General features: G+C 46.4%; 1 protein-coding gene and 1 non-coding gene across 6 annotated transcripts in view; both read right to left on the bottom strand.

Moving 5' to 3' along the window:
• The window catches only part of PTBP3 (polypyrimidine tract binding protein 3), a 178,070-nt gene that overhangs the window by 85,995 nt on the left and 76,877 nt on the right, over positions 1-15,198 (bottom strand). Inside the window, exons 1-2 of one of the 5 annotated variants that reach the window (XM_029053784.2) lie at positions 1,767-1,785; positions 1,489-1,595 (exon numbers count right to left, since the gene is read on the bottom strand). The exons of 3 other annotated variants lie outside the window; for them this stretch is intronic. The gene's annotated coding sequence lies outside the window, so the exon portion shown is untranslated. Of the gene's footprint in view, positions 1-1,488; positions 1,596-1,766; positions 1,786-15,198 lie in introns of those variants that run through there. One more of the 5 variants, XM_029053783.2, reaches the window with a different exon arrangement.
• LOC114807711 lies at positions 4,324-4,461 on the bottom strand. Its single transcript, XR_003755786.1, has one exon. It is a non-coding gene; the product is annotated as a small nucleolar RNA SNORA7 (small nucleolar RNA).

Genomic DNA, 15,198 nt, shown 5'->3' on the forward strand with positions numbered 1-15,198 from the left:
CAGAACTGCTTCAGTGCCGAGGGAAGATCCAGGAATGGACTTTTTACTCACCGTTCCTCCCATTTGCATCCCATTCCCGGAAACATTCCCAGCCTTGCCACCTATTTTCCTCCCCAATTATAACCTCCAGCCAAAACCCTTCCACATCCACCAAATAGCCTGGGACTCCTGGATCTTGGGCTCCATCTCTCCCGTCCTTCCCCCAACTCACCCCTGCCCCCATTCAGTATTCCCCAACAATAAAAGTCAGGGTGGTATTTGTTAAGCGCTTGCTTTGTGCTCAGCATTGAACTGAGCACTGGGTAGATAAAATTGATCACAGTCTAAATAGAGGAAAGAACGGGGACTGAATCCCCATTTTATGTAGGAGGAAACCGAGGCACGGAAAAGTGAAGTGACTTGCCCAACATCACACAGCAGGCAGTTGGCAGAGCCAGGCTTAGACCTCGTGTCCTCTGTCTCCCAGGTCCAGAGTCTTTCCACTAGGTCATGCTGCTTCTCAACCTCTCGCTCCCCAAAATGCCTATGTTGGCTGGTTTGTAGGGCTAAGAACCCCCAGAAACACCACACCCCTCCTAGTTCCACCTCTGCATTTACGAGTGATTTTGATGCCTTTCTTTCCTTCCTCCATCCATTCCATATGCTGATCCTTGGGACATCAGCACCCACCAGATCCCCTGGCCAACTACTCCACAAATTCCTCAACTACTGCTGACCTTCTGCTGCCCCCTACACCAGGAAAATCCGGATTTGACATACAATGGACCTTCTCACTAAACACTGCTCATTTTTAACTTTGTAACTCTGAGGTGCTCTGACAGTAATTAACCAACCTGCTACCTCCTTCATGCCCCCTCCCCCGTGAGACTTCCAAAGCGTGGCCCTTCTCCACCTGTCCCGAGCTATCGTGTTCTTTCTGGACTCCCGAACCAACACAGCCCTCCTTTGATGTAAAATCCATACCCTCTCTACTGAATTCAACTCTCTTGCTCTCCTGTCATTCTGTCACTCATATATCACCCTGGTTCACCCCCCAAGTCTGCTTCCTCCACCCCTGTATTCACACAACAGAGTGTTGCTGGTGGCCATCCAGAAAACAGACTGCTATAACTCCACACGCATTTATTCAGCAACGATACTATATTCCCCTCTCTGACTACCTCACCCACAGCTCCCACCAAATAGGATGGGCCATTAACTCCTTCTGAAGTTTCCAGGGGCTCCACCTCCTCCATCTCTATCCACTGAAAACCTCACTAATTACTCTGTTGGAAAAACTGAAACCATCAGTCAGGAACTTGCCCCTCCTGCTAGACTGTAAATTCCTGGAGGGCAGGGATCATGTCTACTATATACACCCAAACACTCAGTACAGTGCTCTGCACACAATGGGTGCTCAATACATACTATGCATTGATTCTCCTCTTATTTCACCTGTTCTTCAAATCCATCCCCTCAGCTGGGTCCCATATCCCCATCCCCTCTCACCTTTTGAAAACACTTGCTCCCATTCTCCGTCACTGCCTTACTGCCATCTTCAACATCTCTCTTGCTCTGCTGACTCGTCTCTGTTTTCAAACCTGTTCAAGTCTCTCCTATTGAAAAAAAAAAAAAATACCCAAACCCTATTCTGGATCACACTGTACCTTCCAGTTATCACCCCATCCATCTGTTTCTGCTCAAACTCCTTGAAGATCGCAGGGGGATACAACCTGTTCACCATTTCTCCACCAACGCACCTTGATCTGGTCACTCACTGTTCTTACCGAGGTCTCTGATGATCTCCTCTTTGCCAAGTCCAATGGGCTAATCTTCACTCTCTGACATTCAGCTGCCTTTTACGCTGTTGTCAAACAATGTTGCCTCAAGACTGTGAGCTCCTTGTGGGCAGGGAATGTCACTCTTTATTGCTGTACTGTACTTTCCCAAGCGCTTAGTACAGTGCTCTGCTCACAGTAATCGCTTAATAAAGAAAGATGAATGAATCAATCGAGAAGATCCTTGTGGGCAGGGAACGTCTACCAACTCTGTTGTACTGTACTCTCCCAAAAGCTTTAACAGCGCTCTGCACACGGTAAGCACTCAATAAATAGCACTGATTGACTGCTCCTTTGCTCAACGTATGCACCCAACCATACCTTCCAAGGCCATGTTGTGCTGTATCAGAAACCGTTTGGTGCTGACGGAAGAACAATTCCTCACTCCCGCCAAAACACTCGAGCCAAAAGGCAGAAGGAAAACACATGTTTTGGCAGATCTGTGTATACGACATGCACTCTGCTCCCTGGATCATCTTTTGAAAATGTCACTCGGCACAAGTTCCTCCTCTTCTCAAAAACCTTCAGTATACCGCTACCCATTTAGCTCTTCTTCAAGCAGAAGCTCCCGGGGACATCACGGGGATGTTAAGGGGGCTTCCCTAGCTCTCTCTCTTTCTTACAGATCTGGTCTCTTCACCTGTTATTCCCCATCTATGCTCTTTGTTCCTCCCAAGCTCATCTTAACCATGTCGCTAGTGTAGTGGTATCATGCAAGATTCCCATTCTCCAGTGCTTAGAACAGTGCTTGGCACATAGTAAGTGCTTAAAAAATACCATAATTATCTTTTTACTTTGTGTCTCCCACAACCGACCCCTTGCTTTTGCCTTTCTTCCAGTCTGAAACACCCTCTCCTTTCAAATCTGCCAGTCCACAGCCTTCTCCACCTGCAAAACCTCCTGAATATCCTGCCCTTCCAGGAGGCATTGCCCAACTAATTTCCCCAATAATAATGGCATTTGTTGAGCTCTTACTCTGTGCCAGGCACCGTACTAAGCGCTGGGGTGCATACAAGCAAATAAACTCGGACACAGTCCCGTTCCCATGTGGGGTTCCCAATCTCAATCCCCATTTTCCAGATGAGGTAACTGAGGCCCAGAGAAGTGAAGTGACTTGCCCAAGGTCATGCAGCAAAGTGGTGGAGCTGGGATTAGAACCCATGGCCGTCTGACTCCCAGGCACGTGTTCTGTCCACTACACCTACTGCTTCTCAGATACCATAATGCTTCTCAGGTTGGGATACCCCCAAATAGTTTCTCTTGGCACTTATTTATTCACTTATAATTCATTTACACTGCAGTACCTCACATTATTACATTATTGAAGAAGTCCAGATTGCAATACAAGTGCCTTGACTAGCACTGTTCCAACCTTTTCTTACACTATTCCTCCATCTTTCTATGCATAGACTCGTCAATAAAAGTATATAATAATTACTATATACAATTACTATAATAATATAGTACTATTAGTAATATAATGATAATAGCAATTGCGGTATTTAAGCACTTACCATGTGCTAAACACTGTACTAAGCACTAGAATAGATCCAAGATAATCAGGTCCCACATGGGGCTCACAGTCTAAGTAGGAGGGAGCTCAGTGGATACGGCTTGGGCCTGGGACTCAAAAGGACCTGGGTTCTAATCCCAGCCCCACCCAGGTCTGTTGTGTGACCTTGGGCCCATCACTTCACTTCTCTGGGCCTCGGTTGCCACATCTGTAAAATGGGGACTAAAAGTGCGAGCCCCATGTGGGACGGGGACTGGGTCCAACCTGATTAATTTGTATCTCCCCCAGCACTCAGAACAGAGCTTGGCACATAGTAAGCGCTTAACAAGTATCATTATTAAGTACTGAATCTCGATTTTGTGGATGAAGGCACTGAGGCACAGACAAGTGACTTGCTCAAGGTCATGCAGGAGGTAGGCGGCAGAACCGGGATCAGACCCCTGGTCCTCTGACTCCCTGGCCCACGCTCTTTCCGCTAGGCCACGTTGTTTCACGCTGTCAGAAAAATGTTCCCCCATTCCCTAACAGCATTCTACCCAAAATGTACAGCGAAGATATGCCCCGTGGAAGGACTGAGTGTTCATTTTGTCATCATCTTGCCATCACCAGTTGAATCATATGATTTTCTTCCTGCTCTCGCTACCAGTAAACAATTTATGTGTCCTGTTGTCCCGGCTGGAAAATAAATTCCCCAATGGCTGGTGCTGTACCTGTAATTCTAGCGTAGTCTACCAGCCACCTGGCTCTGTGCTCTGCACACAGTAGATTCTCAAATACTTGTCTTGTCTTGTCTTACGCTGCCGAGTCGCTTCCGACCCTCAGAGAGTCCATGGACGCATATCTCCCGGAACGCCCCACCTCCACCTGCAATCCTTCTGGTAGTGTATCCATAATCTGGAAGGGGTTTGCCATCGCCTTCTTCCACGTTGTAAACTTGGGTCTCCGCCCTCGACTCTCTCTCGTGCCGCTGCAGCCCGGCACAGGGTAGTTTTGACTTGTAGCAGATGGCCTTCCGCTCACTAGCCACTGCCAAAGCTAGGAATGGAATGGCTATGCCCCTACTTGACTCTCTCTCCCTTAGCTGAGACTGGTAGAGTACTGGAAACTCTCCAGGTGCAATCCTGAGAGGGGTCTCAAGTACCGCTGATTGATTAATAGTGCTTCTTCCTTAAATCACATCCCCCCGTAACGTCCTCAGCTGCCAAGTGTCTGCGGGTGGCCAAGCACAAATTCTCATTCGCTTAGTTGCAAATAACTTTAGCAAGCGGCTGCCCCGTTGTCAGACAACTGTCTGACAATTGTCTCTGCCACATGTCTGCTGTGTGAACTTGGGTAAGTCACTTAACTTCTCTGGGCCTCATTTATCTCATCTGTAAAATGGGGATTAAGACTATGAGCCTCACATGGGACAACCTGATTACCTTGTACCCACCAGCACTTAGAACGGTGCTTGGCACGTAGTAAGTGCTTAACGAATACCATCATTATTATTATCATCATATTTTACATCCCCTCTCATAAGGAAAGGCCCATCTGCAATTGAAAAGAGGGTCTTTCTATAAATTGGGAAAGAAAGAGTCTTATAGGGGTCCTTTAAATTTCACCCAACATAGATTCTATTTTGTTCAGCGACCTTTTCTTTCCTATTAAAGAAGGAAGCTCAAAGAAACCAAACGACTCATTAATATTATGCTACACAAGCCGGGAGTTAAGAAATTTTACCATTGACACCAGCAGTGCAAATTACATGTTATGCTTAATTTCCCAGGAAATGGATAGCTTATTAAATCAATAAGTGAAATCTTGATACAGTAGAAGCAGTGTTATCTGGCAGCCTAGCAACCGGGAAGCGCTAACAACTAGGACTTCAGATTAGATAATAAATAATAGACACAAGTGAACAGACATTAATAAACATATAAATACAAGAACAGTGAAGAAGCTAATGAGGTGGCATAACCAGGAAGGGTAGGGGATTTTTTTTTAATAGTATTTATTTGTTATGTGCTTAGTGTAGCAGGCACTGGGGTAACTACAAGCTTGGACACAGTCCAATTCCCACATGGGGCTCAGTACTCAGTCTTAATCCCCATTTTACAGATGAGGTAACTGAGGACCAGAGAAGTAAAGTGACTTGCCCAGGATCACATCGCACACAAGCGGCAGAGCTGGAATTTAGAACCCAGGTCCTTCTGACTCCCGGGCCCGTGCTCTATCCACTAACGCCATGCTGCAGAGACCATCTCTCCTAATGCAGAGAGCATTGTCTGGGGTCTACTAGAAGCTGAGGTATAGTTGAGACTCTACCTCAACATACTATGGCTTTATTAATAATGATAATAATAATGATGGCATTTGTTGAGCGCTTACTATATGCAAGACACTGTTCTAAGCGCTGGGGGGATACAAGGTAATCAGGCTGTCCCATGTGGGGCTCACAGTCTCAATCCCCATTTTACAGAGGAGGTAACTGAGGCACAGAGAAGTTAAGTGACTTGCCCAAAGTCACACAGCTGACAAGCGGCGGAGCCAGGATTAGAACCCATGACCTCTGACTCCCAAGCCCGTGCTTTTTCCACTGAGCCACGCTGCTTCACACTTCATTAGCACTCCCTGAACCCCCACTCGTCTGGATCATTCTCAGAGGGCCCCGTCTTCACCTTCAGAGTGCCCGGCCGGGCGTCCACCAGTGTATATCAGAGCCCAAGTAGTCTGTCCCTTTCTATCTCAGCGGATATGTGCCAACGTGGTTCTCTGAGTTACCTGTGTGCGTACGCGTGTGGATCCCCTTGTATGTGCTTGTCTCCCCCACCGTATGTGCCTCGGAAATGGAGATCCGTCCGCTCTATCGGTCATTTATTTTAATGTCTGTCTCCTCGTGCGGACTCTAAGCTCCCTGTCTGCAGGGAATAGTCTGCTGATTCTTTTGTAGAGTTCGATACGGTGCACTGCACACGGTATGCACTCAATAAATACCACTGATCGATTGCTCTCAAGGTTTGGGAGCAAGCCTGTTTCTGTGGATCCCCGAGTATGGAAGGCAAGACTGCTCACCGGTCTTGTGCAGGGCAGTCTTTAAAACCGGCAGAGCCAGTAGCAGAGTGGAAGAAGTCCAAAGTCTCAGATCTCCCCCTCCACAAACAGCGATCGCCGTTTCAGAGGGGGTCTGCCCCTTCTATCTTTCCCAACCAGTAGTAGCAGGGTGTCGCCGAGGGGTCCTAGCATTCAGAATCCCTCCACCCTCTCAGCACAGCCGAGCCACGGAGCGCTCCTTTGACTCATACCTTCCCCAACCAAGTGAGAATCAGAACCTTTAGCACATCCATTTTCACTTCTCCGCTTCTTCTCACATCTCTCCTATCCACTCCATTTAATTTGGGGCCTCACCTTCTTTTCTCTTCTCCTATTCCCATTTCTGCTACCCTTGTCCCCCAACTGATTTCTATTCCCCTCCCAGTTTGCCTACTTCGTTTTTAATCCCTTGCATCTCCACTGTACATCTCACCTCAAATGTATGTTGTTAGATTACAGAAGACGGAGTGAATGTAATTTCTGCAGTTGCCATCCCAACCGATAGGTTTTGCTGACTGATTCCATCATACAACGTTCTCTTTGGTGGGGAAAAAAAAAACTGACAACTATCGTGTTCGGTGTCTAGATGATAAAATTTCTGTACAGATAAAAAGTAAGACAGCTATAATAATTCTTACTTTTTCAAATGTTTTAACCATTATAAGACAAGAAAATGTAGTCAAATTGATAGAAAAGAGAACCTCCTGAAAATCATTAAACTGCCCGTTGTTATGACATCCCTACAGGGAGAAGATGGGAGAATAAATATCCCCATTCTACAGTAGAAATTGGAAAATACCTCTGGCCCTAACCCAACTGATCAAGAAATTGACCGAGGGTCTGAATTCTTTCAGAGACCAAAGAACGAGCTCACCATCCATCCTTCAGTAAAATATCAGCAATGATTTCCAAAATTGTTATAAAGCCTATTTTCCACCATCGGACTGTAGTTTCTGGTTAACCTTTGAAAGGAGGAATAACAAACCATTACTACGACGGCATTTGTTAAGCAGTAATACCTATGTGCTGGGCGCTACGCCAAGTGCCGAGGTAGTCGCAAATAATAAATTAACCTAAACTGAAAACTTTATCCTTTAAATTCTTCATAATTTTGACTTTTTCAAAACTACAGATTCAGTGACACTTCACTGATCAAATTTCAGCAGGTACCTTCTGCCTCCATTGTGACAGTTCCTGATTAGATTTCTACATATCCTGATGATGATAAGTTACTGAGTATGTCTAGTGTCAGTTTTGGCGTCGTCTATACCCACTGGTAAGGGCAGTTCGGTAAAAGAATGCAATTGGTGAAAGGGAACGCTGTAATCTCATAATATTTTTTTCGTAAGTAAATATTACTCGTTACCGAGCCCTTACTGGCTGGAATGCACAGCTCACCTGGGGAAGTGCAACACAAAGAAATGACATGTTCCCTGTCCTATGCTCTATTGGGGGAGGTAGACAGGCAATAACCACCTCTCTACTTCTCAGTGAGCCATTAAGTAAAGAAAGCACCATTTAATCAATCTTCAAGATTAGGTCAGAATACAATGAAGAGCCTGCTTTGGGGTCAACAGACAAACCTAGATCCTGAGACCTAGATCTTGTGAGTAGGAACTGATTGTAGTGATAGGGATTGCTGGGGTGTCGTTGGGCAACAGATGGGCAGGGGGGCAGTACACTGGAGAAGCAGCGTGGTTCAGTGGAAAGAGCGAGTCAGAGGATGTGGGTTCTAATCCCGGCTCTGCCACTTCACTGCTGTGTGACCTTGGGCAAGTCACTTAACTTCTCTGTGCCTCAGTTACCTCAACTGTAAAATGGGGACTGAGACTGTGAGCCCCTCGTGGGACAACCTGATTACCATGTATCTACCCGAGCGCTTAGAACAGTGCTTGGCACATAGAAAAGCGCTAAACAAATACCATAATTATTATTATTATTATTGGAAAGTGCACCCAGGGGGTTTTAGGTGCTGGACCCATTTATGGTCACAGTGAATGGCACAGAGTGCTGATGCTATCCTGTAGTGCCAGGTCTAAGCATGCAACTGCCTTGGGAATAATAATAATAATGGTTTTTGTTAAGCACTTGCCATGTGCCAGGCACTGTACTAAGCACTGGGATTGACAGGAGCAAGTCGGGATGGACACAGTCCCTGTCCCGCATGGGGCTCACAGTCGAATTCCCCATTTTACAGATGAGGTAACTGAGGCACAGAGAAGGTCACACAGCAGACAAGTGGCGGAGCCAGAATTAGAACCCATGACCTTTTGATTCCCAGGCCCGGGTTTTAGACAATAAGCCATCCTCTCATACTCTACTGCTCTACTACTCTAGAGCACTTTTCTATACAAAAACCACCAGGAGCCATCCCACCAGGATCTCCTTCTGAAACGTACTAAGCATCCAAGGGCCTGAAGGTTTTCATGAGAAAACTGTTCTCCTGGCCCGTTGGCCACGTTTAATCTTCACGGTCTGAAGTTCAAAGAGATTCTGCTTCCGTCATTCCTGAAAGCTTGGCGATTCAAGGAGGCCGAAACAAGGGAAGTCACTTCCACCCTAAACCCGAGCCTAGGTCGTCTGTCTGGGTCAACCTATGGCTCAGTGATTTTTGCTGGAATATAACGTTAAGAGTTGTGCTTCACCAGTCTGAACACGGTTGGGTGCGAATAAGGCAAGGAAAGCAGTTGGGCAGTAAATTAGTAGGATGTTGGGGCAGGGGCTTTACTGTTGTTCGGAGACGCTTAAGACTGTGGTGGGAACATGGAAGCATTTGAGCCCCTCTAGGCTTTCTCGCTCCCTCCGAGAGCAGTTCCACCACTTTTGCTGACTGGGCTGTGGAAAGCCCTTTCGGGAGCCCCCAGGATGCCCCAGAGCCAGGCTTGCATTGGTGTGTGCCCCGTGGTTCAGGGTTTCATCAGTGTATACCACCGTGGACACATGCCGAGGCATTCTGGTACACCCGGTAGTGATGCTGATATGCTAATGGAAGGCAGCGTGGCCTAGTGGATAGAGCACGGGCCGGACGTCTGAATCACCTGGGCTCTAATCCTCGCTCTGCCACTTGTCGGCTGTGTGATCTTGGGCAAGGTACTTCACTTCTCCCGGCCTCAGTTGCTTCACCTGTAAAATGGGGATTAAAACTCTGAGCTCCATGTGGGACGGGGTCCGTGTCCCACTCAATTACCTTGTATCTATCCCAGCGCTTAATACAGTCCTTGGCACAAGGTAAGCACTTGACAAATACCACAATTATAATGGCTTTTATTATTGTCATTATTATTATTAATGACAAAGCTGGGGTTCTCTCTGAGACAAAATGTTTACTTGCAAGCACTATGTAGAATTTAATAGGCACTTCTACAAGCCCCACTGAATTTAGTCTCTTCCAATTTTAAAAATGATCATTCAGAAATCTGCGAAAGAGACCTGTCCTTTAAACCAAAAGAAGAAAGCCTAATGGGTTAGATGATTTTTTGTTAAAGGCCGTATTCTCTTCAAAAATCATGAACATTAACTTGAAGTTTTAAAGATTAAGAAAAGAGCTAGGGCTAAAGATTACATGGAATGTCTGATGAATGAGTTCAGTCTGAGTGTTTGACCTCTTCTCCTTGGTTAATTATTGACTGGGAGGCACTCTGGTGTTCTGGATCACTAACTACTAAAGCATTATATTATTTCTATTTGTCTACAGTTGAAAACTTCAAAACATACATGCCTTCATAATATACATGAAGTTCTTCTAAAAGTTTTTACTTCCCATTTTGGATTCGAATGCTGCTAGGGAACTAGGAAACGATCTCATAACTTCCATTCTCATTCTCTACCTCTCATCCCACCGTCGCCTCCGACTCAACATACCCGAAACTGAACTTTTCATCATCCGCACACAACAAGCTTACAGTCTAGTATCGATTCTATCTCCGCATCTCCAAAACTCCATCCAAACTGCTTCCACACTGGTTCAGGCACTTGTCAGATCCCATCTAGACTACTGCATCAGCCTCCTCGCTGGCCTCCCTGCCTCCAGCCTCTCTCTTCTCTACTCCATACTTCACTATGCTGCCCAGATTATCTTCCAAAAAAAAATCATTCTGCACACATCTCTCCCCTCAAGTAACTCCACACCTGACTCCTTGCTCTCGACCTCTCTCCTGCCTGGAACTCCCTCCTCCTACATATACCTCCCTCCAGAGGGAATCAGTGTGGCCTAGAGCATGGGCCTTGGAGTCAGAGGACCTGGATTCTAATCCCGGTTCTGCCCCTCGATTGCTGAGTGACCACGGGCAAGTCGCTTTAACTTCTCTGGGCCTCAGTTTCCTCATCTGCAAAATGTCTGTTCTCACTCTTACTTGGACTGCGAGCCCCATGTGAGACTTAGAGAAAGGCTAACCTGAATATCCTATATCTATCCCGCCTCTGCCACTTGTCAGCTGTGTGACTGTGGGCAAGTCACTTAACTTCTTTGTGCCTCAGTTACCTCATCTGTAAAATGGGGATGAAGACTGTGAGCCTCACGTGGGACAACCTGATTACCCTGTATCTCCCCCAGTGTTTAGAACAGTGCTCTGCGCATAGTAAGCGCTTAACAAATACTAACATTATTATTATTACCCTAATGTCTAGTTCAGTGCTTGGCACATAGCAAGCACTTAACTGTCAGAACCCCTCAAGCTGTAAGCTCTTTGTGGGCAGGGAATATGCCTGCTTAGTGTTGTACTGTACTCTCCCAAGCGCTTAGTACAGTGCTCCGCACAGAGTAATTGCTCAATAAATAAGACTGACTGAATGAACTTAATGAATACCACAATTTTTTTTTTTTTTATTATCCGACAGACCCAGCACTCTCCCTATCTTCAAAGCCCTGCCGAAACCATATTTCCTCCAGGAAGCCTTCCCTGACTTACTCTCCTCCGTCCACCCTATTTTCCCTCCTTTCGGCCTCTCCCATGAACTTAGTTCCTAACCGATCCCTATAGCACTTAATAATAATGATAATTGTGGTATTTTTAAAGCGCTTAATATGTTTCCAGGGACTGTTCTAAGCTCCGGGGTACTTACGAGACACTCAATCTGTCTTATGCTTAGCTGTTCTCCTTGCTTGTAATTTATTTTAACGTCTGTCTTCCCCAGTAAACTGTAAGCTCCTGAGGGCAGGAAGCGTGTCTACCGACTGTAGTGTCCTCTCCCAAGCGCTTAGCACAGTGCTCAGTAAATACCATCGATCGGTTGACTGATGGCATCTATCTATCGATAACACATGGCTTGATGTTGAAAGGAATAACGGTGTGGATGCGAATGGCGCCCCTCCTCCCCGCCCACCGGTACATATACTATAAAGCGGGTTGTCCTTAACATCCATGCTACAGAAAAACTGAGTACTTTTACTGATCAAATAAGCAGAGCTTCCAAAGGTCTCTTTCTTGCAAGCTTTTTGGAAAGACTAGGTGTATCGCTTTTTCATCACTCATTATTTAGCTGATCTAAGAGCTATTGATAGTACATTCCTCTGCAGTAATTGTGGCTTCAGACCAAAACAGAGCATACCCAGACAGAGCATACAGCACGACAGAGAGAGGAACAGTATCGAGTGCAAAACCAAGCCTGCTATACTGCTTTCACTGACCGTACAAAACAATTCGATCCCATCAACTGTGGAGCAGTGGGGCCTAGTGGAAAGAACACGGGGTCTGGGAGTGAGAGGACCCAGGTTCTAATCCCGGGTCCGCCGTCTGCTTGCTGCGTGACCTTGGGTGAGTCATTTAACTCCTCGGGGGCTCCAGTTTCCTTTATTTGTAAGTTGAGGATTCAATTCCTTTCTCCGTCCTACTCAGACCGTGAGCCCCGCATGGGACAGGGACCGTGTCTGGCCTTTATCAACCCAAGTTAAAGCGCTCGGCACATAGCAAACACTTAACGAATACCCCAGTCGTCATCATGATCGACAGACCAGGGATCTCTCAGTTGCTAAGTGAATTCAGTTGTCCTGTCAAATTCAACACGACACTTGGGCTACTTCACGATTGTACGGTCAGGCGAGTCAGAGTTGAGGCCGCAACAAGGGATTTGGAAGCAGAGCCCAGAATTTGGAGAATTTTGACTTTGGAGTCACTCAAAAACTCTTCCAGTTGAACAGCAACAAGCATCAGTCATTGAAGAACTACCGCAGGCGGATGACTATGCTCTTGAGGTAGAGGCACAGGGGAGCACGCAGCCTAAATACCACCGAAGGTCTTCATCGGCAACACAGAACTATATGCCGTCACTATATTCCGTTACCTTGGGAGTTCGTTATCCGAGGCGGCGCCGACGGCGAGAAAGGAGTACAAAACAGCATTAAAAAGGTTGGCAGGCTGACAGAGAATGTGGTGATCACAAGGCATCACGCTTCCATACCAAGTTTAGATCCTAGAGAGCAAACCTACGTGGCGGTGAAACCGGGACCTACTACAGAAGACACATCCAGCTTCTTGAGCGATTTCACCAGCTTCACCTACAAACTATCCTCAATCAATCACTGGCATTTATTAAGCACTTACTATGTACTAAGCACCTAGGAGAGTACAATACACGGTATCCAACGGCCGAACGAGATTACCGATGAGGGCCTAGAATATCATTTGCTCACCAGCACTCGGTCAACGCTCACGGCGACACCATCTGAGTTCGTTGTGGGTAGGAAATGTGTCTGTTTATGGTTATTATTATTTTTAATCGTATTTATTGAGCGCTTACTGTGTGCAAAGCACTGAACTAAGCGCTTGGGGAAGTACACTATAACTTCAAACACATTCCCTGTCCACAGTGAGCTCACAGTCTAGAGGGGGCGATATGGTTAGTGTACTCTCCAAAGCGCTTAGTACAGTGCTCGGCACACAGGAAGCGCTCAGTAAATACGTCTGACTGACTGAGTGGGACGTGCGAAGAGAACAGATGATGACAGGATACCTAAGTTAACACCCAAGCCGGGAGGGCAGAATCACCTATTTAAAATGGTGAAGCCTAAGTAAAGCCTCAAAAAATATGATGCAACAGGGGACGGTTGAGAAACCGCTAGAACAAGGAGCTCAGACTGGCAGACAGCAATAAGAAGAGATCAAAGGCTCTCCTTGGTCAAAGGTCTCGCAAAGATCGGAATACCAAGAGACGAGGAGGCCTTGTACGGGACAAATGCATTCAGGAAGAAAGAAACACTTAGGTGCACACGTTGTCAAAGGGAGCGTTGGTCACAAATCGAGTTTTTTCCGCCACATCGGCACAGAGGGATAGGGCCTCGCCGCTGTGAGCACCGTTTGTGAAGATGAAGAACAGCTCTCGGCTGTAGACGCGTGCCATACGCACACACGGATAAACTAAACAGACTTATCCCGCTGTGTCAGGCAGTGGCCTGTCGGTACTCTCCAAATCAGTAAAATGACCAAGTTAAATTCACTTCCCCAAAACATCAATGAGCCTTCCCCAACTAATTCCCTCCATCTCCTCTATCTTGCCGCCGACCTGTCGCCCACTTCTAACTCTGCCCTGGAACGCCTATCCTCCTCATATAATAATAACAGTAATGATGGTATTTGTTAAGTGCTTACTCTGTGCATTGCACTGTTCTAAGCACTGGAGTAGATGCAAGGTCATCAGGTTGTCCCACGTGGGGCTCACAGTCTTCATCCAACTTTGCCAGATGAGGGAACTGAGGCCCAGAGAAGTGAAGTGACTTGCCCAAGGTCACACAGCAGGCAAGTGACGGAGCCGGGATTAGACCCCACGTCCTCGGACTCCCAAGCCCGGGCTCTTTCCACTGAGCCACGCTGCTTCTCTCATATCAGATGGATAATTGCTCACCCCCACCACAAAGCCTTATCGAAGGCACGTCTCCTCCAAGAAGCCTTCCCTGACTAAGCCCTCCTCTCCTCTTCTCCCACTCCCTTTCTCCTTCATTCATCCTCCCTCCTATCCCCACAGCACGTATGTATGTATCTGTACATATCTGTGATTTATTTTTCTATTTCTTTACTTATATTAATGTCTGTCTTCCCCTCTAGACTGTGAGCTCACTGTGGGCAGGAATGTATCTGTTTGTTGCTATACTGTACTCTCCCAAGCTCTTAGTACAGCGCTTTGCACAGAGTAAGCACTCAATAAATACGATTGAATGAATGAATAATTATCAGTACCATCTTCTCTTGAGCCCCCTCTTGCCCTGATTTTTTCCATCCATCCTCTGTCTGACCTTGGGTATAAATACACACATATTCAGTAGTCTATGTCTGTTTCCCCCATTAGCATGTAAGCTCCTTGTATTCTGGAAATAGGTGTTGTGCTTCTGTTGTACCACCACAGTGCTTAGTACAGTATGAAGCACTCAACAAAGTCAATAAATAGCATTATTACTTCTACACCGCACCGTGTTACAGTACAACTATGTCATAACACGTGTTTTCACTATATGGACAGAATATGATGGAAGAATTAGAGAATGCTATTCAATAAGAGTAATAATTGTCGTATTTGTTAAGCACTTACTACATGCCCGGGACTGTACTACGCAAATCAGGTTTGACACAGTCCCTGCCCCACCTGGGATTCAGTCTCAACCCCTGAGTAACAGGCCCAGAGAGGCAAACAGACTTGCCCAAGGTCACACAGCAGATAAGTGGCGGAACTGAGACTAGAACCCATGACGTTCTGATTTCCAGGCCCAGGCTCTAACCACTACACCATGCTGCTCCTCATTCCCACAGTAACTTTCTGTTCTGGTGTAACACAGTCCACAAGGAGATATGGAGTAGGAAGAAAAAAGAT

The sequence above is a fragment of the Ornithorhynchus anatinus genome, chromosome X3 (assembly GCF_004115215.2).
Source record: "Ornithorhynchus anatinus isolate Pmale09 chromosome X3, mOrnAna1.pri.v4, whole genome shotgun sequence".
NCBI classification, from domain to species: Eukaryota; Metazoa; Chordata; class Mammalia; order Monotremata; family Ornithorhynchidae; genus Ornithorhynchus; species Ornithorhynchus anatinus.